The sequence below is a fragment of the Biomphalaria glabrata genome, chromosome 14 (genome assembly GCF_947242115.1).
Source record: "Biomphalaria glabrata chromosome 14, xgBioGlab47.1, whole genome shotgun sequence".
Taxonomy (NCBI): domain Eukaryota; kingdom Metazoa; phylum Mollusca; class Gastropoda; family Planorbidae; genus Biomphalaria; species Biomphalaria glabrata.
In genome coordinates this window covers 29,393,316-29,399,367 of record NC_074724.1, presented here as the reverse complement: position 1 = coordinate 29,399,367, position 6,052 = coordinate 29,393,316, and positions in this window count along the sequence as shown.

Genomic DNA, 6,052 nt, shown 5'->3' with positions numbered 1-6,052 from the left:
TACAATCGAATTATGATCGAATGGAACTTTGCCTCTCCGGTTTTATTATACCATGCGGGTTGAAGTTGCAAAAAGTGACTGGCTGAATACGGCCCGCTGGTCGTGGGTTGGATATCAATGGTTTTTGTTGTTGTTTTGTTTTTAGTATTTATCCAGGAAAGTGAAGATATCGTGAGAAATCAAAGTGCCAACGAATAAAGACGATGGCGTATCTTTGAGAGGTTGGGGGAGGGGGTAACGGATGAGAAGGCTCTAATCCTTGTCTGGGAAATCCATTTGTCAAAAAGTCTTTTTTTTTATAAAAAAAAATCCGCGATTGATTTCCAGAAATATACCAACTCTATTACATTCAGTTGTGTGTCCTAGAGCTCTACAAGGCTGATTTACCACACGTTAATGATACTCTCTACGCCACTTGGGAGCGCGTTAAGTAGCCTGAACGATATGGAGCTTATCAAACAGACTGCCCTGCCATTTTAACCCCCCCCCCCTTTTTTTTTAAATATTTTTTTGGAAGATGAGTCAACACCGCATTCTATGACACCATCACGCAGAGAACGGAATGTCACATCATTCAAGGGAAAGAATTCAAAGAAAGGAAAGTTAACTCTGATCGATGTCCGCTGTCTTCTACAGACATCACTTTCATTCATATTTATTATTTAGAAATTATTTTTTTTTTGGAAATAAAAGGTGGGTTGGGGGTATACTTATTTTTCACATAATATTTTTAAAAAATTAGAACTGTGAATGTAACACTGATATTAGAAAGCTTTGCTTTTAATACAGCACAATTTAATTTTTTCCTAACAAAATAGAGTTATTACACTGACTCGGTGGCATGGCCTAGTGGGTATCACTAGAGAGCACTAGTCAAGCGTGTTTCTATTTTTAGTATCAGTATTTGAATAAATTTCTCGTTTGCATGTATATAGTTATTGTTACAGTAGTAATGTTAAGGTGAACAATTAAAGTCGAACTGAATTTCCATTTGTTTGGACCAATAAAATTATCTTATCTTTTCTTACCTTATTTTATTATAACTATGCAGATTGGAGTGAAATCTCTTGGGCAAACACCTAAGTGCTCTATATTAAGTTAATTTAATATTTCATCAATTATCGGCGTAGTCATTCGTGATTGTAAAGAAGGGAGATTATCCAGATCGTAACGAGACAAAATAAATCTCCCCTTCATTAGCTTCATACCTTCCTATACTGAACATTAGCGAGGAGATTCTTAGTTTAAGTACATTTTCACCTGCTGAGCCAGAATCCCGTCTAAGAAGATTGCCTAATTATTTGTAAACACCCACAGGAAGGGGGGAAATTAATCGTTTAATAACATCAGTGTTTATGATATCCCCCCCCCCTTCCCCCAGGGCTCTCGGTCCGTTCTCTTTCTGCTATGCGGTAATCTAAACATTTTCTCTAGATGTGAGTCTCTGTGATAGGTGAGTCTAGATATTTGTGACAGGAATATATATTTATACAGCAATTAGAAGTGAATCACCAATTAATCTGAAGTTTTTACTACAAAAACACCAATAAATACTTTGAACAATTGTAACGGTCAAACTAGAGTTTTGCCAGTATGGCTTGCAAGCTAGTGGACAATGGATGGATGTCTGGTCGTGTGGTATTCGCTCTAGATGTGTGGGTCTCGAAAGCAGTGGCGTAGCTAGGAATTTGGCGTCATTTGCGGGCTGGGGGGAGCTTGACCTCTTTTGGGGCAAGCGCTTTGTGTAATATTTAATTTTTAAAGTAAAAAACAATTTCGAACACTCATTTGTAAGCCCCCCTCAAGTGGTGGCCCGGGGGGATTTTCATGGAATAATAAAACCGGAGAGGTGGCCCGGGGGGATTTTCAAATTCTTCCCCCTTCCCACCACCCTAGCTCCGCCACTGCTTAAAAGTCCCTGGTTCAAACCCTTCCAACCGCGATGCTCCGCTTGCCTGTGGCAGGTTTGTATTAGGATGTTATAATCCTAAATTCTGAGGGAACATGCAAAAGCATGTGAAATATACAAAGTATGAAAGGTCAGACCTCTACCTGGGACCATGATATTAAATAAGTATGAAAAGTAAGACCTCTACCTGGGACCATGATATTAAATAAGTATGAAAGGATGAAAGGTCAGACCTCTACCTGGGACCATGATATTAAAAAGTATGAAAAGTAAGACCTCTACCTGGGACCATGATATTAAATAAGTATGAAAGGATGAAAGGTCAGACCTCTACCTGGGATGATGATATTAAACAGGTATGAAAGGTCAGACCTATACCTGGGATCATGATATTAAATAAGTCTGAAAGGTCAGACCTCTACCTGGGACCATGATATTAAACAAGTATGAAAAGGTCAGACCTCTACCTGGGACCATGTTATATTAAACAAGTATGAAAAGGTCAGACCTCTACCTGGGACCATGATATTAACATACTTCCCCCCCCCCCATTAACTAAACGTGAGCTTCGCGAAACGCACATGATGACATCCATCAGTTTTCATTTTGTTTTTTGTTTTTTAGTTGAGGGTATAACAAATTTAAGTCATTTTCTCTTCCACTTACGTTTATATAACATTTTTCTATCCTTGTTTTCATTTGTTTCGGACAATATTTTAAACAAACACTTACGTTACAATGTGAATAATTATAAAACAAAACTTTGTTAGACACATACACACATACCAAACATAGCTATGTATCATACTTGTTTAAAGAGATAATACAATAAACATAAACAATGGGATCGAAACTGCACTAAAACGGCTGCGCCAAAAAATGGCTGCGCCAAAAACGCCCTGTTTCGATTCAGCAACAATGCCAGGCGATTATTAAGAGGCAGACAGAGAAAGCGATGGGAAGACAACATAAAAGAATGAACAGGCCTGTCATTGAAATTGGTTCTATCCAAAGCAAAAGACAGAGAGGAATGGAGATAGACGATCAACAGATCGTGTGTGGTGCCCCAAAAGTCCAACAGACTAAAGCGTCACTAAGAGATAATGGAAAGTGAAGCAGACAACGCACACAGGCGAAATTTCTATTTTATACATAATGGTCAGATAACAAGAAACTCTGAGACTGTCTATTAAGTTCTTAAACAAATAAATACAATTCTTTTATACAGTTCACCAACCTTAGGTAAGAGCGATTATGTTGCTCTTAATAACAAAAGAATGATAGATTTAAAAATTAAAAAATATACCGACGTGAATGGTATGTTGTTGTTTTTTTTAACCCTACCCCCCATTTCCACCCCTCTCCCTCTTTCTGGTTAAGCGAATGTATAAATCTGCTCAAGTGTATAAATCCTAATGATAGGTCTGTGTAGATCCAGGCTGCGCAAAATGAACGCCTGTTTATTTGTTTAATTCTTTTATCACGGCGACATGCGGGAATACCCGCAGCCACTGGTAAACCATCCATTTCACGAATAAACAAACGACCATTCCGCAAGCAAGATTATTCGGTTAGGTGATGTTTGTCCTATAGAATTATTAATCTAATTTTTTTAATCAACAGGAAAAAATCAACATATGTATATTATAGAAGTACTTAAAAATCGCTATTTTGCTTAAGTTTCCGGTCCTAATAAACAAAATCATATTAACCTTATTTAAAACAAAATGTAAATATACATTACTGTAAATTATTTAACATCCTGTAGTACTAGTATAAGTATCAGAAGGTATAATTCAAAATAAATTCGAACACATCCGAACATCCGATTATTCATGCAGATCACAAACGTCGTTTAGATTGACAATGACCGGTTGATGCCCGGGGACACACTCTGTAGCTTTGTAGATTTGTAGGTGGGTAATTGGGCTCGAATCGTCTCTTGAACCACCTCCAACTCTTCATCACATTGTTTTGTTATCCTCTTCATTGTGACTACAATATCAATGTAATCAATATTACCTTCACCTATCCCTTAGTTTGTTGGACCGTTGGGGCATAATGCAAGGTTTGTCGACCGTCCTTCTTCATTCCTCTCTGTCCTCTCTTGTAGCTTCTTGGCTAATGCCATGTTGTACATACTTAGATCTAGTTAGAGAAAATGGCTGTTGGTTGGCCCGCTCCAGTGACTTCCAATGTGGGGCCCACTCCAGTGACTTCCAATGTGGGGCCCACTCCAGTGACTTCCAATGTGGGGCCCACTCCAGTGACTTCCAATGTGGGGCACACTCCAGTGACCTCCAATGTGGGGCCCACTCCAGTGACTTCCAATGTGGGGCCCTCTCCAGTGACCTCCAATGTGGGGCCACTCCAGTGACCTCCAATGTGGGGCCCACTCCAGTGACCTCCAATGTGGGGCCCACTCCAGTGACTTCCATTGTGGGGCCCACTCCAGTGACTTCCAATGTGGGGCCCACTCCAGTGACCTCCAATGTGGGGCCCACTCCAGTGACTTCCATTGTGGGGCCCACTCCAGTGACTTCCAATGTGGGGCCCACTCCAGTGACTTCCAATGTGGGGCCCACTCCAGTGACTTCCAATGTGGGGCCCACTCCAGTGACCTCCAATGTGGGGCCCACTCCAGTGACTTCCAATGTGGTCTAAATCTAAATGTCAATTTGTGTAGAGGGAAAGGAGAAACAAACAAAACCACTGGTAATGGTTTATTGCTTTAACTCCTTCTCTTCGTAATTATTTACCACATTCTAGTGGAATCAACGTTGGTATCGTCAGTTAGGAGAGAAAGAGTTAAAGATTACCCACAACTCTTGAGTGTAATGACATAAGTACTCACAAAATTTTAAGACGCAACACTGGAATGTTCTTTTGTCAATGTAATGACAATACACAGGTTGTTTGCTGTGTCACACTTAGCATTCGAGCTTCTTGAAAGGAGGTGGGGTGGATTGAACATTATGCATGTATTCTTGAACCAAGTACTGGGAGGGGAGGGACGGTGGCTGAGTGGCTAAGCACTTAGCTTCCAAACCTGGGGTCCTGGGCTCGAATCTCGATGAAGATTGGAATTTTGAATTTCTGGATTTTTAGGGCGCCTCTGAGTCCACCCAACTGTAATGGGTGCCAGGTTGCAGTTGGGAAAAGTAAGGTCGGTTGAGCCGGGCTCTCGGGTACCTACAGGAACGGGATTTAATTATAGCAACATACGCTTTAGCTTCTGCCCTCCTCCCGAAGAAATATTTAGTCCTGGCATTTGCCGTGCTAGCAAGCAGGGCCTGTCTTAAGCCACTGCAACCTATGCGGCCGCAGTGGGCCCGCACTTTCATAGGCCGCGCGCGAATTTTAGGTGTAAGTTATTAAATTAAACCATTATAACGAATTCTTCTGAAATTGCAAAATATACGAAAAAGTCATGAAAATCTCCTGAAGTTATTAAAATCTTCTTAAAACTCATCCAAATCTCCTTAAAACAGACAAAATTGTCATTTCGGGGTGTCTTTCAATATGGAAAAGGCCAATCCTACTCGCGATGAAAGTGAAAAACGGCATTGTCAGCTTTCATTTAATAAAAATGTAATAAAAAGACGAATTTTAATCAAAACCAGCAGCTCAAATGCTTAATTTAATTTAATAGTCACTGGCAAACAAATATAGATCTAAATCTATCTCTAACTTTAAAAAAACGTTATTTTGCTAGTCGATAGTAAATCTAAAAGGCAGATCTGAATGTTTATCGGCTTTTTGTTGGAAAAGTACTGTCTAATGTAGATGGGTCATAAAGTTAATTTGACAGTGGTTTTGTACTTAGTAAAGTATAAATAAAATGCAAAGACAAATTTATTTTCAAATAGGAAATCTTAATTTTCACTAATTATCCTTATCCCTACCCAGACTGGGTCCCTCGCAACCCGTTTCGCATAGGGCCCCGCAATGGTTAAGTCCGGCCCTGCTATTTAGTGACTGATGATACAAAGAAGATTACTTGTTCTTTCCACTACTCTCTTTTTTTTTTTTGTCGCGAAAATTACGGGTGGTAACTCTAGTCCGACTTGCAGAAGTAAAAGAGTTATCTTTCCATGATGCGTGTCCCGCATGGTCGGGCGAATAAGAGAATTACATATATAG